At 38.3% G+C, this 25,300-nt stretch overlaps 2 pseudogenes; one reads left to right on the top strand and one right to left on the bottom strand.

Annotated features, from left to right (window-relative positions):
- The window catches only part of LOC134739734 (ADP/ATP translocase 2-like), a 163,927-nt pseudogene that overhangs the window by 124,092 nt on the left and 14,535 nt on the right, over positions 1-25,300 (top strand).
- LOC129039071 (non-histone chromosomal protein HMG-17-like) lies at positions 3,920-4,602 on the bottom strand (annotated as a pseudogene).

Genomic DNA, 25,300 nt, shown 5'->3' on the forward strand with positions numbered 1-25,300 from the left:
CTATAAACACCTCTATGCAAATAAACTAGAAAATCTAGAAGAAATGGATAAATTGCTCGACACTTACACCCTCCCAAGACTAAACCAGGAAGAAGTTGAATCTCTGAATAGACCAATAACAGGTTCTGAAATTGAAGCAATAATTAATATCCTACCAACCAAAAAAATCCAGGACCAGATGGATTCATAGCCATATTCTACCAGAGGTACAAAGAGGAGCTGGTACCATTCCTTCCAAAACTATTCCAATCAATAGAAAAAGAGGGAATCCTCCCTAACTCATTTTATAAGGCTAGCATCATCCTGATACCAAAGCCTGGCAGAGACACAACAAAAAAAGAGAATTTTAGACCAATATCCCTGATGAACATTGATGTGAAAATCCTCAATAAAATACTGGCAAACTGAATCCAGCAGCACATCAAAAAGCTTATCCATCATGATCAAGTCAGCTTCACCCCTGGGATGCAAGGCTGGTTCAACATACACAAGTCAGTAAACATAATCCATTACATAAACAGAACGAAGGACAAAAACCACATGATTATCTCAATAGATGCAGAAAAGGCCTTTGACAAAATTCAACAGCGCTTCATGTTAAAACGTCTCAGTAAACTAGGTATTAACGGAACTTATCTCAAAATAATAAGAGCTATTTATGACAAACCCACAGCCAATATCATACTGAATGGGCAAAAACTGGAAGCATTACCTTTGCAAACTGGCACAAGACAGGGATGCCCTCTCTCACTACTCCTATTCAACATACTGTTGGAAGTTCTGGCCAGGGCAATTGGGCAAGAGAAAGAAATAAAGAGTATTCAATTAGGAAAAAAGGAAGTCATATTGTCTCTGTTTGCAGATGACATCATTGTGTATTTAGAAAACCACATCATCTCAGCCAAAATCTCCTTAAGCTGATAAGCAACTTCAGCAAAGTCTCAGGATATAAAATCAATGTGCAAAAATCACAAGCATTCTTATACACCAATAACAGACAAACAGAGAGCCAAATCATGAGTGAACTCCCATTTGCAATTGCTACAAAGAGAATAAAATACCTAGGAATCCAACTTACAAGGGATGTGAAGGAGCTCTTTAAGGAGAACTACAAACCACTGCTCAATGAAATAAAGGAGTATACAAACAAATGGAAGAACATTCCATGCTCATGGATAGGAAGAATCAATATCATAAAAATGGCCATACTGCCCAAGGTAATTTATAGATTCAATGCCATCCCCATCAAGCTACCAATGACTTTCTTCACAGAATTGGAAAAAACTATTTTAAGTTCATATGGAGCTTTATGAAGTTCCATTAACAAAAAATACCCCCCATAGCCAAGACAATCCTAAGCAAAAAGAACAAAGCTGGAGGCATCACGCTACCTGACTTCAAATTGTACCTCAAGGCTACAGTAACCAAAACAGCATGGTACTGGTACCAAAACAGATATATAGACCAATGAAACAGAACAGAGGCCTCAGAAATAACACCACACATCTATAACCATCTGATATTTGACAAACCTGACAAAAACAAGAAATGGGGAAAGGAGTCCCTATTTAATAAATGCTGCTGGGAAAACTGGCTAGCCATATGCAGAAAGCTGAAACTGGATCCTTTCCTTACACCTTATACAAAAATTAATTCAAGATGGATTAAAAACTTAAATGTTAGACCTAAAACCATAAAAACCCTAGAAGAAAACCTAGGTAATACCATTCAGGACATAGGCATGGCCAAAGACTTCATGACTAAAACACCAAAAGCAATGGCAACACAAGCCAAAATTAACAAATGGGATCTAATTAAACTAAAGACCTTCTGCACACCAAAAGAAACTATCAGCAGAGTGAACAGGCAACCTATGGAATGGGAGAAAATTTTTGCAATCTACTCATCTGACAAAGGGCTAATATCCAGAATCTACAAAGAACTTTAACAAATTTACATGAAAAAAACAACCCCATCAAAAAGCGGGCGAAGGATATGAACAGACACTTCTCAAAAGAAGACATTTATGCAGCCAACAGGCACATGAAAAAACGCTCCTCATCACTGGTCATCAGAGAAGTGCAAATCAAAACCACAATGAGATACCATCTCACGCCAGTTAGGATGGTGATCAATAAAATGTCAGGAAATGACAGATGCTGGAGAGGATGTGGAGAAATAGAAATGCTGTTACACTGTTGGTGGGAGTGTAAATTAGTTCAACCATTGTGGAAAACAGTGTGGCAATTCCTCAAGGATCTAGAACTAGAAATACCATTTGACCCAGCGATCCCATTACTGGGTATTTATCCAAAGGATTATAAATCATGCTACTATAAAGACACATGCACACGTATATTTATTGTGATACTATTCACAATAGCAAAGACTTGGAACCAACCCAAATGTCCATTAATGATAGACTGCATTAAGAAAATCAGGCACATATACAACATGGAAACCTATGAAGCCATAAAAAAGGATGAGTTCATGTCATTTGCAGGGACATAGATGAAGCTGTAAAGCATCATTCTCAGCAAACTATCACAGGGAGAGAAAACCAAACACCGCGTGTTCTCACTCATAGGTGGGAATTGAACACTGAGAACACTTGAACATAGGGCAGGGAATGTCGCACACCGGGGCCTGTCAGGGTGCAGGGAGCTGGGGGAGGGATAGCATTAGGAGAAATACCTAATGTAAATGACAAGTTGATGGGTGCAGCAAACCAACATGGCACATGTATACCTATGTAACAAACCTGCACGTTGTGCACATGTACCCTAGAACTTAAAGTATAAAAAAAAAAAAGAGTTCTTCAACAAAGTGGACTATATCCACATTTTAGAGCGCTCTCCTTCTTCCCAGATCCCATGAAATGACAGTATAAACTTTAAAAATAAAACACATACCAACTCTGGAAATCAAGGAGGACCCCACCTGCAGTCCACGACAGCGAGGGTTTCTGGAAAACAGAAAGCAGAGGCATACAGATCACCGATGAGATGACAGTGCTGAGGGACTCATACAGAAGCAAAAGCAGTTCCTCCAAAAGTGAATTTCCTCAGGAGAATTGCAAAAGAATTTTACAACAGAGGCTTAAATCAAGGTGGTAGCTTTCACTTGAGGTTCCATTGGGTTCACAGAAGCATCAAAAAGGCTATGTTCAATATATTCACAACTAGAGATTTCCACCGTGTATTTGATAAAATCATACAATATTTTAGGAGTTCAAGGGGATCCCAGCAAGGGAGCCTCCTGTAGACACATCACCAGAGCTGAGTCAGACGCGGCCACTCAAGCATTTATTCCTGGGTGAAAGCAAACATGCAATCTGGTAAACTGAGAATTCTGACAAGGGCGACTCAGATAGATACCTTAGGTGACTGACTGCTGCTTTGGGCGATGGGGATGAATATAAGAAGTCTTTTTAATAACATTATCACTGAAAATAATAGCCAATGTGTATTTAATTAATGATATGCTTTTGTTACTGTCAAACTGATTTAACTTTTTTTTTTTTCAAGCCAAATTGTATCCAGCTTTATTAAAGATACTTTCCATGAACAATCATGGTATTTCAGGCAGAACATGGGTAGGCAATCTCTAACAGTATACAACAACTTTCAAACTCCCTTCTTCAATGGACTACCAAAAATCAGAAAGCCACCATAAAATCCAAAGAAGCCTTCATCTGATGCTCTAACAGGGAAAGTTTAGAGCGAGGGTTGACATTTCACATTTAGCATGTTGTTTAATAACTTTTCACAAGCCAACCCTGACTTTCAGGAAGTGAAATGAAAATGGCAGAATTTATCTGAAGATCCGCAATCTAGAAACAGAACAACTGATCTTTTGAGGGGTGCCATTTCAGTGGCATCACTGGACAGTCCAGATTGCCTGACACACTGGTAACCAACTACTGGGGGTCAGGTCCCAACAGATGTCTGGGTTTAAGGGAGTTAAGTCTATGCTGAAAGGTGGAAAAGGAGAAGAGGACGTAAAAACGAATTTGTTTTCCCACACCACAAGGTTTTTGTTCCAAGGTGGCCATGTGTGTCAAAGTCAGGGAATCCCTTCTCCTGGTAGCCAAGAGGAAGTCTCTTAAAACTAGAAGAGAAAGGTTTTCCCCGTATCAATTCAGCTTCAGAGACACTATTAGTGACATACGCCCCTTCCCCCTAAAACAACAATGAAGTGTTCTGTGTGCTAACAACATAGCTTAAAAAAAAAGTAAAACAAAATTCTGCATTTTTATAAAACTTGATGAAAATAGTATTTCAAACTGTACAGCCACCAGACGTACCCAGTTATCAAAAATGCACACACTTCCCCTGGCATCTCTAGCACCTTCAGCTTTCTGTGCCTGGTCTGTTTGGCATCTCCATTTTCTGTAGGGTTATTCCCCTCCTTGCCAGCATCAGCTTTCCCCTTTTTCCCTTTTGGTACCTTCTCTCCCCTCTTTGCAGGGGCCTTTTTAGTCTTGGGCTGTGGCTTTGGAGGAGGAGGTTTAGCAGACAACCTCGCGGATCTTCTCTGTAGTTCGTCCCTTACCTTGGTTTTATCTCGTTTAGCATCCCCTTCAGCCTTTCTCTTGGGCATGGTGGCGGTGATGGCGGCAGAAAGTAGTTGCCCAGCGCGGGCTTTGGTCGGTCCTGGGGTCGTTCTCGCCTCTTCACACTGCTCCTGATTTAACGTTACAACATGTTTTAATAGTTTGTAGAGTTAGTCTCCCCCTCACTTCTCATTTTTAAAACATTCTTAGAGATTTTTGCTGTCTTTTGTCTTTTTGATATCTTATTTAAAAGTTTACTTATCCCCAAGTTTTAAAAATAATGCATAAAATAAACTCCAACTTGGCTTTTTAAAGGTAGAAAAATAAAAGATAAAATTGCTGCTGGATTCATTTTCTAAAAAGCAGAATATTGTAATATTTTGAATTTTTTCCAGAAAAATCAAAATAGTAGAAAAAATCGTATTTCAGTGAAACATGAACTCTTACATCATTTAAGTTAATTGAATTAGAAGACAAGTTAACATGTGAGACATTTATCCTTCTGAAATAAAGTTAAATCCTGAATATGCCTCCTTAATTATTGACATTCCTCCAAAGGTTTAAATCAAGGTGGTAGCTTTCAGTTTAGGTTCCATTAGGTTTACAGAAGCATTGAAAGGGCTACGTTCAGTATATTCACAACTAGAGATTTCCACTGTGTATTTGATAAAATCAAGCAATATTTTAGGAGCTCAAAGGGATCTTATAAGTCCCAGAACCATAAAGGCTTGCCCTGGGTAGTGGATAACCCCAGTTTGTATCAGGTACGTTTCTAAATAAATATTTTATTCCCATGTACTTATTTTGAGGGAAATACAATGAAGCAGAATTTTAATGGTGCACGGTGTGGTGAGAGAGAGAGAGAGAGAAAATGAAGAGAATGAGATGAGCTATTTAAAGGTTGCAAAACATATGTACCTCTATCTAGAAAAATATATTATGGAAGCTGCCTTTTTTTGTTCTGGAAAAAAATTTAATGGCTCATTTCAATTATATGAATGAAATGGGCATCATTTTTTTGTGAAGGAAAGGTGTTAAAGTATCATTTTCCCTCTTAGGCTTATAAGGCATGGAACTTTAGCTCTGAAGGCAGGTGGTGCCTGGCTTTCTGCCTTAAAAATATTACTCTTGAAGGTTTCTGTTGATGAATAAGTTGTTCAAATTTGCATAAAGGCCAAGGAGACTTTGGGGAGAAATGGGAAGGGGACCCTGAAGCTTTGAGTTTCAATGTCACTACAATGTCTGGTTGCTGAGGTGTCCTAGTTTAAGACCAGTTGGCAGTAAGAACCACAGAAGACACTTAGGGGAACCCTTCTGGAAGAGAAAAAGCTGGAACTGGTGCCTGGCACTCATACCAGAGCCTGGGGTGATGTGGGAAACACTGCATCAGATCACAGCTCATGTGCAGTAATCTAAGCATCTTAGGTGAGGGCCGTGCATGCTTCCTGCATTTGTCCATGATTAAACTCCACCACTGTCACTGAAGAGTTGTACCTGAGAAGCCCAGGTCTACCATCTTATGGCACAATTATAAACTGGACAGAGAGGCAGGAGACTGCTTCTTCCTTCCCCAGGGTGGAGGAGCTGCTCTCAGAGCAGCAGTGAGAGTGTGGGAAAGGGCCAATTCAGGTGTTGTTGGACCTGAATTTATAACATATTAGGTTCCTTCTTTAAAAATAAAAGAATACAAAATTCAGAATATAAAGTTGCTAGGGCCCATTCCAGGGACATGAAGGGGCCCTTGCAGTTGAGGGGCCCTGAAGCTTCAACTTAGTTCGTTTCAGATAGGCAGGGCTCTGAGGGCCTTCTCTCTCCATAGTGGAGGCCTGCCCAGGGTGCATAACTGTTAATGCCTTCTAGAGTAGTGTGGTGTGGCAGAGAAGGGGGCCTCGGGTAGATTAATGAGGTGGTTTCATTTTTCTCTCAGTGAAGGTTAGCAAGAAGGACAGATCCCTAGAACTCAGTAGTGAGGAGGGAAAATAGACATTCTTGTCATAAGGAGGATGGGAAGGTGCTCAGTCATAACATTCTGAATGTTAGAAGTTTCCTGTGCTCTAAGCTGGTAAAACAGGACACACCTATCCATTATATCTTAATGCCTCTGAAGTTAATTATATACTTAATGAATAATGGAAATCAGTTGAATTATTGTAACAGCAATCCGTCAATTAGTATAAATGTGTTTCCACAATTTTTTTAAAGTGTTACTCTTTCTAATATATTATGGACACTCCTTTTATTTCAACTGTTGCCTTCATGTGGATGATGTGATTTGCAACTGAGTGCAGGTCAGCTCCATCGAGTGTGCTCATCTTCTCAAGGCATTATCTCCTTCTCTTTTCTTCCATTTTCTGGTTAATGTAGTCAACACCCATCCCACCATCTATCCAAGGCACTGTAAAATAATGAACTCTCCTCCTAGCTTCACCTTATTCCTTTTTACTTTCCTTAGCCCAGGAGTTACTGAGTTCAATTGAATTTATCTCCTGATGTCTTTTCTATTCGTTATCTCCTTGTAATTCAATGTCACTTTTGGGTTCTAGACTCTTCTCTCATTTCTAGACTATTGCAGTATCTTCCAACTCTTTATTCTGATCTTTCCCTTCCAATAATTTTTCTATAATGCTGCCAGAAGGGGCCCTTCTAAAGCACAAATAGACCACGTCACCATGTGCACAAAAACCTTAGTTGGTTCCTTATTCCCTAAAACAAGCTCTGGTCCATCAAAGGACTATGGAAACACAGCCATTATTGTTGGCAGAGTTTTACTTTTGTTTAATACATTCTGAATGCCTACAGGAAAAATGTCTGGGTTGTAGGTGGAATTCCAAGTCCATTTATTTTATTTCTTTCTCTTCTTGCATGTACTCTACATGCAAATACCATTAATTTTTCTTAATTCATTGCTTTCCTTTCTGGTTCTCAGCTCTATTCTGTTTTTATTCTTTTTCCAGGAGTCTTATCTCTCATTCTAATAGTATTTAGCTTCTAAGTGCTCTTCTCAGGTTTTGTTTTTCATTTTTAAAGAAAACCTAGTTCTTTATATTAGCCACCCTCTCATTCCATTTCTTTTTGAATGAACTTTCTGTTTCAGAGAGCCATTGGCAATCTGAGTCCCATGAAAATAAGAGGTGGTTTTGGACATGGGGTAGACACTGCTTGTAACTATCTTAAAAAATGAAATAAGCGGTGACCTATTTTCTGAGTTGTAAGTGATTTTTAAATTGCTCATGAAAATAGAAGAGTCTTGGCAGAGAAACCCGATTACTTCGAGTGCATAATGGTGAGAAAGCTTTTGTCTCATGGGATAGTTATCATATGAGATTATAATTCAGCTGTAGTTACTAGTGATCTGTGTAGTGAAATGTAGGTTGATAACTTCAGTTCATTTTCCAATAGAGCAATGTCAGAATTTAAGCAGGCCCCAAAGGGCTATAAGAAGCTGTGTCTTCTAAAAGAAAATGGCTTGAATGGGCATAACTGGCTTGGTCCTAGTTACCAACAGAATCACTTTCTTGAAGCCTGGTGTGACTTTTCATTTCCCCAATGTACATGCTGTATGTGGAGCTTACAGAATACTGACCAAGATTCAAGTGAACAAGCAAAGGGGGCAGGAAAAAGAAGAGATGTTCTGACCTAATAGATAAATGAATAAATATTTGAAAACCTGCCTTGTTTAGATGTTGTCATAATTAATTTTAATGGTCTAATGAATACTTTCTTAATTTTTGTTTTAGGGATATATTGGTTGTATACAAATGAAAAAGTGAAATTACTCAAAATCTTCCTTCCCTCTCTTAATTGCTTTACAGGACATAAAAATTCAGAGAATTGGCAGCATTTTAATTCAACCCACACAATCCAGTTTTAATTTTAATTAAGTCCCAAAATATTTTCGAAAGCCTACTATATGCAAAGTATTATATGCAGTGCTGAAAAGAATGCAAAGCTATTACCAGGCTCTTGTGAGGAAAAAAGAAAAAAGAAGAAAATGTATGTAGGCATTGTTTGTAAACTATATAATATTTAAATGTCAGTTGTCATAATTATTATCATTATTATTAAACAGACATCCTATCTCCTGGAACTCACAATCTTTTGGGGGATATAGATATCCAAGTAATTAGTACTGGGAAGGCTGAAATGAGCATACAACCAAATTTTATGAGAATCAGAAACGAGAACAAAGTTAATTCTATTTGGAAAAATCTGGAAGGTCTTCTTAGATGAGAGAGTGTACAGACTACAGTCGAGCCTGGAACAATGCAGGGTTAGGAGTGCCAACCCGCTGTGTAGTCAAAAATTCACGTACAACTTTTGACTTCCCAAAAACTTTAATAGCCTACTGTTGACTACAAGCCTTACCAATAACATAAATAGTTGATTGAGACATATTTTTTTGCTATATGTATTATATACTATATTCTTACAATAAAGTAAGCTAGAGAAAAGAGAATGTTATTAAGAAAATCAAAAGGAAAAGAAAAATATATTTACATTTATTTAGTGGATATGGATCATCATAAAGGCCTTCATCCTTGTCATCATGTTGACTAGGCTGAAAAGGAGGAAGAGAAGGAGAGGTTGATCACACTGTCTCAGTAGTGGTGGAGGTAGAAGACACGAAGGAGGTGAAACAGGAGGCAGGAGAGGCAGGTCACACTCAGTGTAACTAGAGAAATCCTTTGTAATTTCTGTCTAACTTTTTGCTTTCTAATTTCTCTAAAAATGTCTCTATCTGGTACCAATCCTTCTTCAACCATTTATTTTAGTCTCAGTGCCTCTATCTAGAAGGGTGTAGGCTGTAAAAGAAGTCAAAAGCAGTCTTGAATAATCAGAACCCTTCTGCCAGATTGTCTAATGTCAATTTATTTCCTGGCATTGCTCCTTCTATATCTTCTTCCTCATAATCTGTCACAGGTTTTGAAACACTCATCTCCATCAAATCATCTTTTAATTCTGGTGTGATATCTATTAGCTCTTGATTTTCTCCAAGATCTATATCTTGAAACCCTTTCCCCCAATCTTTTTTTGTCATATCCAATCACTTTCATGATTTCCTTGACTGGCTCTGTGATAAATCCTGTGAAGTCATGTACAACACCTGGACACAGTTTTCTTCACCAGGAATTTATTGTTTCAGGCTTGATGGTTTTCATGTTTTTTCTATAATAACAATGGCATCCTCAATGGTGTAATCTTTCCAAACTTTCATGATGTTCTCCATGTCAGGGTTCTCTTCCACAGTGTTGATAATCCTTTCCCCATAGAGTACTGTGTGTAATGAGCCTTAAAAGTCCTTATGACACCCTGGATTTAGAGATGTTGTGTTTGGGGGGTGAGTAGACCACTTTGATGCCTTTGGCATTGAACTCATGGGGTTCTGGGTTACCAGGGGCATTGTTCAATTTGTCCACTATCAAAAAAATGTTAAAAGGCAGTCTCCTACTGGCAAGGTGCTTCTTTACTTCAGGAAAAAACATCAGTGGAACCAGTCCAGAAAAAGATTCTCAGTGTGCAGGCTTTATTGTACAAACAAAAGACTAGCAGCTGATGTTTATCTTTTCCCTTCAAATCTTGGGGGTTACTGGCTTTATAGGTAAAGGCAGTCCTTATCATAAACTTGACTGCATTTGTACAAAACAGTAGAGATAGCCTATCAATTCCTGCCTTCAATCCTGGTGCTCACTTCTCTTCCTTACTAATTAATGTCATTGATGGCATTTTTTCAAAATAGGGCACTTTGGTCTTCATTAAAAATGGGTTCAAGCAAATACCTTTTCTCTGTAATGATTTTCTTAATGGTGTCTGGGGACTCATCTGCAGCCTCTTGTTCAGCAGAAGTTGCTTCTCCTGTTATCTTCACATTTTTAAAACCAAACCTCTTTTTTAAATTATCAAACCATCCTTGCTGACACTAAAATCTCTAGATTTAGATCCTTCACTTTATTTTCCCTTTTTCTCATATAATGACCTCACTTTGTCTTGAATCATATTTGAGCCAATAGGTATGCCTTTCTTATAACAATGCTGCACTCACATAAAAGCTGCATTTTCAATACGAGATAAAAAATACTTCACAAAAAGTGCAAAGTTTTTATCCTGTTGGCATAGCTGCAGTGACAGTTTCACAAGTTTTTTTTCTTCTTTTTTTTCTTACAGTGGCTCTTTTGCTAGATTTATCTTGAATTGACTAGCAAACACAAAGGCAGCCCTTAATCTATGGTATCTATGTCAAGCAATTCAACTTTTTCTTTTTCTTTTTTTTTTTTTTATTATACTTTAAGTTCTAGGGTACATGTGCACAATGTGCAGGTTTGTTACATATGTATACATGTGCCAGGTTGCTGTGCTGCACCCATTAACTCGTCATTTACATTAGGTATATCTCCTAATGCTATCCCTTCCCCCTCCTCTCACCCCACAACAGGCCCCAGTGTGTGATGTTCCCTTTCCTGTGTCCAAGTGTTCTCATTGTTCAATTCCCACCTATGAGTGAGAACGTGTGGTGTTTGGTTTTTTGTCCTTGTGATAGTTGGCTGAGAATGATGGTTTCCAGCTTCATCCATGTCCGTACAAAGGACATGAACTCATCATTTTTTATGGCTGCATACTATTCCACGGTGTATATGTGCCACATTTTCTTAATCCAGTCTATGATTGATGGACACTTGGGTTGGTTCCAAGTTTTTGCTATTGTGAATAGTGCTGCAATAAACATACGTGTACATGTGTCTTTATAGCAGCATGACTTATAATCCTTTGGGTATATACCCAGTAATGGGATGGCTGTGTCAAATGGTATTTCTAGTTCTAGATCCCTGAGGAATCACCACACTGACTTCCACAATGGTTGAACTAGTTTACAGTCCCACCAACAGTGTAAAGGTGTCCCTATTTCTCCACATTCTCTCCAGCACCTGTTGTTTCCTGACTTTTTAATGATCGCCATTCTAACTGGTGTGAGATGGTATCTCATTGTGGTTTTGATTTGCATTTCTCTGATGGCCAGTGATGATGAGCATTTTTTCATGTGTCTTTTGGCTGCATAAATGTCTTCTTTTGAGAAGTGTCTGCTCATATCCTTTGCCCACTTGTTGATGGGGTTTTTTGTTTCTTTCTTGTGAATTTGTTTGAGTTCATTGTAGATTCTGGATATTAGCCCTTTGTCAGATGAGTAGACTGCAAAATTTTCTCCCATTTTGTAGGTTTCCTGTTCACTCTGATGGTAGATTCTTTTGCTGTGCAGAAGCTCTTTAGTTGAATTAGATCCCATTTGTCAATTTTAGCTTTTGTTGCCATTGCTTTTGGTGTTTTAGACATGAAGTCTTTGCTCATGCCTATGTCCTGAATGGCATTGCCTAAGTTTTCTTCTAGGGTTTTTATGGTTTTAGATCTAACATTTAAGTCTTTAACCCATCTTGAATTAATTTTTGTACAAGGGGTAAGGAAGGGATCAAGTTTCAGCTTTCTACATATGGCTAGCCAGTTTTCCCAGCACCATGTATTAAATAGGGAATCCTTTCCACATTTCTTGTTTTTGTCAGGTTTGTCAAAGATCAGACGTTTGTAGATGTGTGGTATTATTTCTGAGGGCTCTGTTCTGTACCATTGGTCTCTATCTCTGTTTTGGTACCAGTACCATGCTGTTTTGGTTACTGTAGCATTGTAGTATAGTTTGAAGTCAGGTAGCGTGATGCCTCCAGCTTTGTTCTTTTGGCTTAGGATTGGCTTGGCAACGTGGGCTCTTTTTTGGTTCCATATGAACTTCAAAGTACTTTTCTCCATTTCTGTGAAGAAAGTCATTGGTAGTTTGATGGGGATGGCATTGAATCTATAAATTACCTTGAGCAATATGGCCATTTTCAAGATATTGATTCTTCCTATCCATGAGCATGGAATGTTCTTCCATTTGTTTGTATTCTCTTTTATTTCATTGAGCAGTGGTTTGTAGCTCTCCTTGAAGAGGTCCTTGGCAAACTGAATCCAGCAGCACATCAAAAAGCTTATCCACCATGATCAAGTCAGCTTCATCTCTGGGATGCAAGGCTGGTTCAACATACACAAATCAATAAATGTAATCTACCATATAAACGGAACCAAAGACAAAAACCACATGATTATCTCAATAGATGCAGAAAAGGCCTTTGACAAAATTCAACAGCACTTCACACTAAAAACTCTCAATAAATATGGTATTGGTAGGATGTATCTCAAAATAATAAGAGCTATTTATGACAAACCCACAGCCAATATCATACTGAATGGGCAAAAACTAGAAGCATTCCCTTTGAAAACTGGCACAAGGCAAGGATGCCCTCTCTCACCACTCCTATTTGACATAGTGTTGGAAGTTCTGGCCAGGGCAATCAGGCAGGAGAAAGAAATAAAGGGTATTCAATTAGGAAAAGAGGAAGTCAAATTGTCCCTGTTTGCAGATGACATGATTGTATATCTAGAAAACCCCATCCTCTCAGCCCAAAATCTCCTTAAGCTGATAAACAACTTCAGCAAAGTCTCAGCATACAAAATCAATGTGCAAAAATGACAAGCATTCTTAGACACCAATAACAGACAGAGAGCCAAATCATGAGTGAACTCCCATTCACAATTGCTTCAGAGAGAATAAAATACCTAGGAATCCAACTTACAAGGGATGTGAAGGGCCTCTTCAAGGAGAGCATGTGTCTTTATAGCAACATGATTTATAATCCTTTGGGTATATAGCCAGTAATGGGATGGCTGGGTCAAATGGTATTTCTAGTTCTAGATCCTTGAGGAATTGCCACACTGTCTTCCACAATGGTTGAACTAGTTTACAGTCCCACCAACAGTGTAAAAGTGTTCCTATTTCACCACATCCTCTGCAGCACCTGTTGTTTCCTGACTTTTTAATGATCGCCATTCTAACTGGTGTGAGATGGTATCTCATTGTGGTTTTGATTTGCATTTCTCTGATGGCCAGTGATGATGAGCATTTTTTCATGTGTGTTTTGGCTGCATAAATTTCTACTTTTGAGAAGTGTCTGTTCATATCCTTCGCCCACTTGTTGATGGGGTTGTTTGTTTCTTTCTTGTAAATTTGTTTGAGTTCATTGTAGATTCTGGATATTAGCCCTTTGTCAGATGAGTAGATTGCAAAAATTTTCTCCCATTTTGTAGGTTTCCTGTTCACTCTGATGGTAGTTTCTTTTGCTGTGCAGAAGCTCTTTAGTTGAATTAGATCCCATTTGTCAATTTTGGCTTTTGCTGCCATTGCTTTTTGTGTTTTAGACTTGAAGTGTTTGGCCATGCCTATGTCTTGAATGGTATTGCCTAGGTTTTCTTCTAGGGCTTTTATAGTTTTAGGTCTAACATGTAAGTCTTTAATCCATCTTGAATTAATTTTTGTATAAGGTGTAAGGAAGGGATCCAGTTTCAGCATTCTACATATGGCTAGCCAGTTTTCCCAGCACCACCATTTATTAAATAGGGAATCCTTTCCCATTTCTCGTTTTTGTCAAGTTTGTCAAAGATCAGATGGTTGTAGATGTGTGGTATTATTTCTGAGGGTTCTATTCTGTTCTATTGATGCATATCTCTGTTTTGGTACCAGTACCATGCTGTTTTGGTTACTGTAGCCTTGTAGTATAGTTTGAAGTCAGGTAGCGTGATGCCTCCAGCTTTGTTCTTTTGGCTTAGGATTGACTTGGCAATGCAGGCTCTTTTTTGGTTCCATATGAACTTTAAAGTAGTTTTTTTTTCAATTCTGTGAAGAAAGTCATTGGTAGCTTGATGAGGGTGGCATTGAATCTATAAATTACCTTGGGCAGTATGGCCATTTTCAAGATATTGATTCTTCCTATCCATGAGCATGGAATGTTCTTCCATTTGTTTGTGTCCTCTTTTATTTCGTTGAGCAGTGGTTTGTAGTTCTCCTTGAAGAAGTCCTTCCCATCCCTTGTAAGTTGGATTCCTAGGTATTTTATTCTCTTTGAAGCCATTGTGAATGGGAGTTCACTCATGATTTGGCTCTCTGTTTGTTTGTTATTGGTGTATAAGAATGCTTGTGATTTTTGCACATTGATTTTGTATCCTGAGACTGCTGAAGTTGCTTATCAACTTAAGGAGATTTTGGGCTGAGGTGATGGGGTTTTCTATATATACAATCACGTCATCTGTAGACAGGGACAATTTGACTTCCTCTTTCCCTAATTGAATACCCTTTATTTCTTTCTCCTGCCTGATTGCCCTGGCCAGAACTTCCAACACTATGTCGAATAGGAGTGATGAGAGAGGGCATCCGTGTCTTGTGCCAGTTTTCAAAGGGAATGCTTCCAGTTTTTGCCCATTCAGTATAATATTGGCTGTGGGTTTGTCATAAATAGCGCTTATTATTTTGAGATACATCCCATCAATACCTAATTTATTGAGAGTTTTTAGCATGAAGGGCTGTTGAATTTTGTCAAAGGCCTTTTTTGCATCTTTTGAGATAATCATGTGGTTTTTATCTTTGGTTCTGTTTATAAGCTGGATTACGTTTATTGATTTGCATATGTTGAACCAGCCTTGCATCAACCAGGGATGAAGCCCACTTGATCATGGTGGATAAGCTTTTTGATGTGCTGCTGGATTCAGTTTCATTTTATTGAGGAGTTTTGCATTGATGTTCATCAGGGATATTGGTCCATTGTTCTAAAATTCTCTTTTTTTGTTGTGTCTCTGCCAGGCTTTGGTATCAGGATGATGCTGGCCTCATAAAATGAGTTAGGGAGGATTCCCTCTTTTTCTATTGATTGGAATAGTTTCAGAAGGAATGGTACCAGCTCCTCCTTGTACCTCTGATAGAATTCAGCTGTGAATCCATCTGGTCCTGGACTTTTTTTGGTTGGTAAGCTATTAATTATTGTCTCAATTTCAGAGCCTGTTATTCTATTCAGAGATTCATCTTCTTCCTGGTTTAGTCTTCTGAGGGTGTATGTGTCGAGGAATTTATCCATTTCTTCTAGATTTTCTAGTTTATTTGCATAGGGGTGTTTATATTATTCTCTGATGGTAGTTCCTGTTTTTGTGGGATCGATGATGATATCCCCTTTATCATTTTTATTGCGTCTATTTGATTCTTCTCTCTTTTCTTCTTTATTAGGCTTGCTAGTGGTCTATCAATTTTGTTGATCTTCTCAAACAACCAGCTGCTGGATTCATTGATTTTTTGAAGGGGTTTTTGTGCCTCTATCTCCTTCAGTTCTGCTCTGATCTTAGTTATTTCTTGCCTTCTGCTATCTTTTCAATGTGTTTGCTCTTGCTTCTCTAGTTCTTTCAATTGTGATGTTAGGCTGTCAATTTTAGATGTTTCCTGCTTTCTCTTGTGGGCATTTAGTGCTACAAATTTCCCTCTACACAGTGCTTTCAATGTGTCTCAGAGATTCTGGTATGATGTGTCTTTGTTCTCATTGGTTTCAAAGAACATCTTTATTTCTGCCTTCATTTTGTTATGTACCCAGTAGTCATTCAGGAGCATGTTGTTCAGTTTCCATGTAGTTGAGCGGTTTTGAGTGAGTTTCTTAATGCTGAGTTCTAGTTTGATTGCACTGTGGTCTGAGAGACAGTTTGTTCTAATTTCTGTTCTTTTACATTTGCTGAGGAGTGCTTTACTTCCAACTATGTGGTCAATTTTGGAATAAGTGTGATATGATGCTGAGAAAAATGCATATTCTGTAGATTTGGGTTGGAGAGTTCTGTAGATCTCGGTTGGAGAGTTCTGTAGATCTCTATTAGGTCCACTTGGTGCAGAGCTGAGTTCAATTCCTGGATATCCTTGATAATTTTGTGTCTCATTGATCTGTCTAATGTTGACAGTGGGGTGTAAAAGTCTCCCATTATTATTGTGTGGGAGTCTAAGTGTCTTTGTAGGTCTCTAAGGACTTGCTTTATGAACCTGGGTCCTCCTGTATTGGGTGCATATATATTTAGGATAGTTAGCTCTTCTATTTGAATTAATCCCTTTACCATTATGTAATGGCCTTCTTTGTCTCTTTTGATCTTTGTTGGTTTAAAGTCTGTTTTATCAGAGACTAGGATTGCAACCCCTGCCTTTTTTTGTTTTTCATTTGCTTGGTAGATCTTCCTCCATCCCTTTATTTTGAGCCTATGTGTGTTTCTGCACATGAGATGAGTCTCCTGAATACAGCACACTGATGGGTCTTGACTCTTTATCCAATTTGCCAGTCTGTCTCTTTTAATTGGAACATTTTGCCCTTTTACATTTAAGGTTAATTTTGTTATGTGTGAATTTGTCCCTGTCATTATGATGTTAGTTGCTTATTTTGCTCATTAGTTGATGTATTTTCTTCCTAGCTTTGATGGTCTTTACAATTTGGCATGTTTTTGCAGTGGCTGGTACTGTTTGTTCCTTTCTGTGTTTAGTGCTTCCTTCAGGAGTTCTTGTAGGGCAGGCCTGGTGGTGACAAAATCTCTCATCATTTGCTTGTCTGTGAAGGGTTTTATTTCTCCTTCACTTATGAAGCTTAGTTTGGCTGGATATGAAATTCTGGGTTGAAAGTTCTTTTGTTTAAGAATGTTGAATATTGGCCCCCACTCTCTTCTGGCTTGTAGAGTTTCTGCCAAGAGATCTGCTGTTAGTCTGATGGGCTTCCCTTTGTGGGTAACCCGACCTTTCTCTCTGGCTGCCCTTAACATTTTTTCCTTCATTTCAACTTTGGTGAATCTGATAATTATGTGTCTTGGAGTTGCTCTTCTCGAGGAGTATCTTTGTGGTGTTCTCTGTATTTCCTGAATTTGAATGTTGGCCTGCCTTTCTAGGTTGTGGAAGTTCTCCTGGATAATATCCTGCAGAGTGTTTTCCAAGTTGGTTCCATTCTCCCCGTCACTTTCAGGTACACCAATCAGATGTAGATTTGGTCTTTTCACATAGTCCCATATTTCTTGGAGGCTTTATTCATTTCTTTTTATTATTTTTTCTCTAAACTTCTCTTCTGGCTTCATTTCATTCATTGGATCTTCAATCACTGATACCCTTTCTTCCAACTGATCGAATTGGCTACTGAAGCTTGTGCATTCATCCCATAGTTCTCGTGCCATGGTTTTCAGCTCCATCAGGTCATTTAAGGGCTTCTCTACACTGATTACTCTACTTTGCCATTCATCTAATCTTTTTTCAAGGTTTTTAGCTTCTTTGTGATAGGTTTGAACTTCCTCCTTTAGCTCGGAGATGTTCGATCGTCTGAAGCATTCTTCTCTCAACTTGTCAAAGTCATTCTCCATCCAGCTTTGTTCCATTGCTGGTGAGGAGCTGCATTCCTTTGGAGGGGCAGAGGTTCTCTGATTTTTAGAATTTTCAGCTTTTCTGCTCTGTTTTTTCCCCATCTTTGTGGTTTTATCTACCTTTGGTCTTTGATGATGGTGATGTGCAGATGTGGTTTTGGTGTGGATGTCCTTTCTGTTTGTTAGTTTTCCTTCTAACAGTCAGGACCCTCAGCTGCGGGTCTGTTGGAGTTTGCTGGAGGTCCACTCCAGACCCTGTTTGCCTGGGTATCAGCTGCAGAGGCTGCAGAACAGCGAATATTGCTGAACAGCAAATGTTGCTGCCTGATTGTTCCTCTGGTAGCTTCATCTCAGAGGGGTACCCAGCCATGTGAGGTGTCAGTCTGCCCCTACTGGGGGGTGCCTCCCAGTTAGGCTACTCAGGGCTCAGGGACAACTTGAGGAGGCAGTCTGTCTGTTCTCAGATCTCAAACTCCGTGCTGGGAGTACCACTACTCTCTTCAAAGCTGTCAGACAGGGACATTTAAGTCTGCAGAGGTTTCTGCTGCCTTTGTTCAGCTATGCTCTGCCCCCAGAGGTGGAGTCTACAGAGGCAGGCAGGCCTCCTTGAGCTGTGGTGGGCTCCACTCAGTTCGAGTTTCCTGGCTGCTTTGTTTACCTACTCAAGCCTCAGCAATGGCAGGCACCCTTCCCCCAGCCTTGCTGCTGCCTTGCAGTTCGATCTCTGACTGCTGTGCTAGCAATGAGCAAGGCTCCATGGGTGTGGGACCCTCTGAGCCAGGTGCAGGATATAATCTCCTGGTGTGCCATTTGCTAAGACCATTGGAAAAGTGCAGTATTAGGGTGGGAGTGACCCAATTTTCCAGGTGCTGTCTGTCACAGCTTCCCTTGGCTAGGAAAGGGAATTCCCTGACCCCTTGCACTTCCTGGGTGAGGCGATGCACCCTGCTTCAGCTCATGCTTGGTGGGTTGCACCCACTGTCCTGCACCCACTGTCCGATAAGCCCCAGTGAGATGAACCCAGTACCTCAGTTGTAAATGCAGAAATCACCCATCTTCTGCAATGCTCACACTGGGAGCTGTAGACTGGAGCTGTTCCTATTCGGCCATGTTGGAACCACCCCCTTAACTTTTTCTTATAATTCCACTTTTTCTCTGCTTCTTGGGAGCACTTCCAACACCACTAGTGGCACTTCATGTTAGTCCCATGGTATTATTCAAGGTTTGTGGTATTGCACTAACCGTGATTTAAAAATATGCAAAAACTGTGAGGGATCACTTTTTATTGGGATGTGTAGTTTACCGGAAAGATGAACTGCTCATGTGGAAATGATTAGCATCACATGGTGTCTTAAGCAGATACAACCCTTGAGCTCACCACAGTGGCAAGAGTAGATGGCTATGAAGTTATGACAGTAGTACAGTATATACTACAGTTAATTTATGTAATTATGATTTACTACTGCATCTTTATGTTTGCTTACATTTCTCTCAACTGCAAATGGCACCCTGTGAGGGTGTATGTCCATAAGTTTTAATAAATCTTGACTTTTTATATAAGATCTGTGTATGTTTTATGGTAGTAAGTGACTAGTAGAATAATATTTACTAACATTTTTTGCATTCATGACATATCTTTTTCTTAATTTTTTCAATATTTTTGGCTGTAAGACTCATCTATTTTTTTTAAATTGTCACATATCTGCAAAAAATTTTCCAATAGATTTATTGAAAAAAATCTGTATATAAGTGGACCCATGCACTTCAATACTATGTTGTTCAAGTCAACCGTATTTATTTTATAGAAAATAAAAGGTATGCTGATTGTCTCAAAATTTTACTCATTTACCTGTTTTCATATTTCATCAACATCAGTTTTATAATGTACCCAATTGAGACACAAACAATTATTTTTCTGAGTACTTTTTATAAAACTGCCAAGTTGTTTACCTTCCTAATGCTCCTTCCCACAAATTGAAGCCAGAAGAGTTTTAAGCATGTGTATTTGTGTTCATTCTGAAGATATTTTGAACCAGTGGGTACACCTCTACTTGTAGAAAGACCACAATCATGTTTCTTTCCATGGGCTTAAAAATAAAAAGAAAGGTTGACAAGAAACACCTTTTGGCCCTACATTCATTTTCCTGTTCTGCACTTGTGCTCTGTTGGCTTCATTAAAGAGAAAAACTCACCAGTCACAACCTCCTCCTCCTCATTGTTGGAGGCAGATCAAATTTACTCCCTACCTTGGTTCACAGGAAATGGCTGTAGAGGACTGTAGATCACAGAGGTTAAGAGTGAGGGTCTGGACAAATTAGCTACTTCTTCTTTAAAGCCAACTAACAAAAAGCCCACCTAGCTTTCAATGGAGTTGAAACAGCCTTCTATTGGAAGAAGATACCATCTAGGACTGTCATTGTTAGAAAGGAGAAGTCAGTGGCTGACTTAAAAGCTTCAAAGGATAGGCTAATTCTCTTGTTGGGAGTTAATGCAACTGGTGACTTTAAGTGGAGGCCAATGCTCATTTGCCATTCCAAAAATGCTAAAGCCCTTAAGGATTATGTTAAATCAATTCTGCCTGGGTTCTATCAATGGAACAACAAAGCCTGGATGACAGCACTTCTGTTTACAGCAAAGTTTACTGAATACTTTAAGCCCACTGTTGAGACCTACTGCTCAGAAAACAAGACTCCTTTCAAAATATTATTGCTTACCTGGTCACCAAAGAGCTCTGATGAAGATATACAAAGAGATGAATGTTGTTTTCATGCCTGCTAACACAACATCCATTCTGCAGCCCATGAATCAAGTAGTAGTTTTGACTTTCAAGTCTTATTATTTAAGGAACACATTTCATAAGACTATAACTGCCATACCTGTTGGATTTGGACAAAGTACATTGAAAACCTCTTGGAAGAGGTTCACCATTCTAGATGCCGTTAAGAACACTTGTGACGATAGTAATGAATGTCAGTCACAAGTGTTCTTAACGGCATCTAGAATGGTGAACCTCTTCCAAGAGGTTTTCAATGTACTTTGTCCAAATCCAACAGGTATGGCAGTTATAGTCTTATGAAATGTGTTCCTTAAATAATAAGACTTGAAAGTCAAAACTACTACTTGATTCATGGGCTGCAGAATGGATGTTGTGTTAGCAGGCATGAAAACAACATTCATCTCTTTGTATATCAGATTTCACTGACTGTTAACATTCATTACTATCTTCACTGCTAACGTCCCGTAGAAGCCATTCCCCATCTCCAAGGATAGACTTAAGGGACTATTAGAAAATCTAAAGGTTTTCATCCTCTGAAGGTTTGTGGGAAAAGAAAAAGACAGATATTTCTGTTTACTTTGGACCAAACACTATCCTGCCATATTGGTTGGTTGACTTGGAAGAATGTATGGCATTGAGTGGATAGTATGTTTTGAATTGTGGTTGGGCCAGAGAGCATTAAATCCCCAGCAATCCACCAAGGATACCAATCTTTGGTACTGAGAACTGAAATTAACAATTTCTGTCCCTGTGTTAAAAAATACTGGGATTGGGCGTACTTTACTATCACTGTGTAAATAGTACTGGGACTGGGCATATTTTATTTTCCCTTTGTTAAGCAGTATCAAGACAGACATACTTTAATGTTCTTATGTTAAACAATAGTGAGAATAAGCAAAAATAACATAGCTTCTTACTTTAGGAAATACTTGTTTCTAGAAGATACCGTGAACCAACTAGTTTGCTCATTGAAACTAACAGCTTGCTCACTAAGACTTGCTTTAAGCCCCTTCCTTTGCTATATTCACCAATACAAAGCTATGTGATCATAAACACTGCATAATCTTAACCCATTCCTCGCCTTGCAAGACCTGCTTTAAAATCAAACAGTCTAAGCCCTAAAACCCTATAAATATTCCCTCCTGACATCCCCTTCTTAAGACACTAAGACTTTATCAAAGTAATGCTTTTATGTCACTCTAAGTTTAATAAACATAGCTTTACTTAGAAAAAAAAAAAAAAAAAGAACACTTGTGACTTATGGGAGGAGGTAAAAATATCAACATTTGCAGGAGTTTGGAAGAAGTTGATTCCAATCCTCACTGATGACTTTGAGGGGTTCAACACTTCAGTGGAACAAGTAACTGAAGATTTGATGGAAATAGCAAGATCATTAGAATTAAAAGTGGAGCCTAAAGATGTGACTTAATTGCTGCAATCTCATAAGAAATCATGAATGGATAAGGAGTTGCTTCTTATGGATGAGCAAGTGGTTTCTTGAGATGGAATCTACTCCTAATGAAGATGCTGTGACCATTATTGAAATGGCAACAGAATTTAGAATATTACACAAACTTATAATCAAACAGTGGTAGGGTTTGAGAGGATTGACTTCAGTTTTGAAAGTTCTATTGTGAATAAAATGCTATCAAACAGCTACATGCTACAGATAAATTTTTTGTGAAAAAAAAATCAATCAATGCAGCCAATTTCACTAATGTCTCATTTTAAGAAATTGCCACAGCCACCCCAGCCTTCAGCAACCTCCTCCCTGAACAGTCAGCAGTTATGAGCATCAAGGCAAGAATCTCCACCAGCAAAAAAAATTACAGTTTGTTGAAGGCTCAGATGATGGTTAGAATTTTTTAGCAACAAAGTATTTTTAAATTACTGTATGCAAATTATTTTTAGACATAGTGCTATTGCACAGTTAATAGACTACAGTATAGTATAAACATAAATTTTATATGCACTAGGGAACCAAAAAAATTGTGTAACTCCCTTTATTGCAATTTATTGGGGTAGTCTAGAACCAAACCTGCAGTATTTCCAAGGTATGCTTGTATTTCTGACATAAGTTACATTCCTTAGCCCAAAGAGTACTTCTCTATGTGCATGATTTGGAATAAACTTTCAGTCAGTCTTTAATTTCTGAAGACATACAATTCACAAAGTCATACCTTCAGGTGTGAAAGAAAAAGATAAAGATATACATTAAACTTTGAGGTCTGTTTCATAGCTTAAGAAATAAAGTGCTGTGTCTTCTTTATTACTCCTGAAGGATTTAAATACAGAAATTCGTTAAATTTTGTTTTTAAATTCTCTTACAAGAAAATTCTTTATGTGCTAAGTATATATTTAATTATATATTTTACAAGTTTTAGCTATAGCATTTGATATCCCTTGTAGTTGTTTAGTGTTACTATTGATAGGAATAAAGCTACAATATTTCATTTAAAATAAGACATCATCAGTTTTAAGACAATTCTGAATTCTGCCATGTGAAATATTTTAAAAAGTAAATCTTAGAATCAGTGACATGATAATTTATCAGCATTTTAATGATACTTACTAGTACAAAATATAATCTATAGTCTGTAAAGCCCAGAGATAGAGGAATTTGTAAAACTAGATGGATTAGCATCTGGAACTAAAGATATTAGAGACTTTCAATTCTAAAAGCATAAAAAACATTTTATGTTTTATGCACATAAACATGTGCATCAAATAATTATTAAAGAGACCCACAAATCTTTATCCTTATACTTGTCAGAGACTTTAAGATGGTAATAGCTGAAAGTAAAAATAAGCATTCTTAATGGAACTGAGTTAAGCAACAGCTAATTAATTGTCCTTACCAAACCCCCAGAACCACCAAAGGGAAGGAAATCAAGCTTCTGTCTTCTGTTCTTGAACTTCCCAGATTCACCCTTTAATTTATCATAGAACGGGCAAATTTATCAATGTCCTGTAAAGTGTTGGCTATAGGCAATGTGATTACTGTGTTATGTTTTAATTTTAGTATCTCACTACAATTCATGCTGCTTTCAAAATTTAATCACCTCCCCATATCCTGTGGACTCTCTTTATCACTTATGCATTCACCAAGAATGATGGAACATTAATTCTGTGCCAGACACTCACCTAGGAATTGGGGATAAAATAATAAGAAATTTTCTCTTTGCCCTCAAGTTAGCAGTTTTACAGAGGAGACAGTTTCAGTCACACTGTAATGGCACTTCTATGGTTTGTCAATTTCACAGTAATATGAAATAATGGCCCAAAGGAGGAGATAATGATCTCTGCTTTCAGAGTCAATAGGAGGAGCTATAGCAACTGAGTCTTGAGAATGAAAAGGAAGGAATTTAGCAGGGTTATATGGGGAAGGGATGATGGTCGCACTTCAGGCAAAGTCAACAGCATGGGCACATTTTGTTTTCATGTTTGTCTCATCTACCAGACTTTCTAGAGTGAAGGCCTCAAACTTTAGTAATGCCCACCACCCAAGCCAGAGAAAGACAATGTTTAGCAAGTATGTTTTTTGTTTGTTTGTTTCATTTTTTTTCCCAGTAAAAATAAGATGAGAGATCGGCTGTAGAGAATATTGATAATAGTCAGAAAATAGGTCAATGGTTCTCAAACTTTGGTAAGCATGAGAATCACTCGGGGTGCTTGTTCCTAAGCACCACTCTCAGAGTTTCTGCTGCAGTAGGTCTGGAGTGGAGGCAAAAAAATTGCATTTTTAATAAGCCCTACCCTTAGCCCCATGACTCTGACACAGGTAGTCCATGGAGCACAGAGGTATATAGGGGAAAAGGAATTTGTGCATACTTATGTCCTGGTTCTTCTCAACCACCTGCAGCTCAGCAAATATACCTTGAGGTGCACTCCACGTCAGCCAGCAAAAGCTTTGTAATCAAGGTTAACCTGTGTGGCTCAGACCTGTAAGTTAATTTTCTGGTTAATATTCTGAGAGAAAAATAAATCTGCCTCCTGAGACTTAACAGGTCTTCCAGATTTTAAAATATTAGCATGTTTTTCAAGTGTGGTGAAGCTGAAAGTACTTAAAAAGCTCCAGGATTAGTCACTTCTCTTTAAAAAAAAGTTTGCAGTGGTACAATACTTACCTTGCAAGATGAAAATTTCCACTTGAGACTTTTTTTTCTATATTTTATAATCATTGATGAGAATTAATGCCAACTCTACCTTTTTTAGACATTGACTGAAACGTTTTAAAACTGAGTTGAAAATAATCCTGGGCACGCCTTTAACACCCACTTGCTCTAATTTAACTCCATTTGTCTTTCCCTTACTTACTCTTTATTTTCTTGAGCATTCCAGCTGTTAGCATTAAATCTAATTTTTGTATGTCAGCCCATGTCAAAGCAAGCCTTAATCCTTTTAATGTTAACCTATCACCAGCTCAAAGCTGCTTTATATCATCAGATATAACCACATTTCCAACCCTGAGGGCATGGAGTGTGATTATGTACGCATGCATGCTAGAGCTTCCCTGCAATACTACTTGGTGTAGACTGGAATTCTATATGGGGTGGGTCAGGATTTAATCCCAACCAACGTACTTTGTTTGCAGAAATAGAAAAAGGCTTTGTTATAAGGTGGGAACACTGCAGAAGTATTGGAAAGAGGATTGGCTATCATATTGTCCTGTATATTTTTTAGCCTAAGAGAGATTAAAATGTTAT

Source organism: Pongo pygmaeus, chromosome 5 (assembly GCF_028885625.2).
Source record: "Pongo pygmaeus isolate AG05252 chromosome 5, NHGRI_mPonPyg2-v2.0_pri, whole genome shotgun sequence".
NCBI classification, from domain to species: domain Eukaryota; kingdom Metazoa; phylum Chordata; class Mammalia; order Primates; family Hominidae; genus Pongo; species Pongo pygmaeus.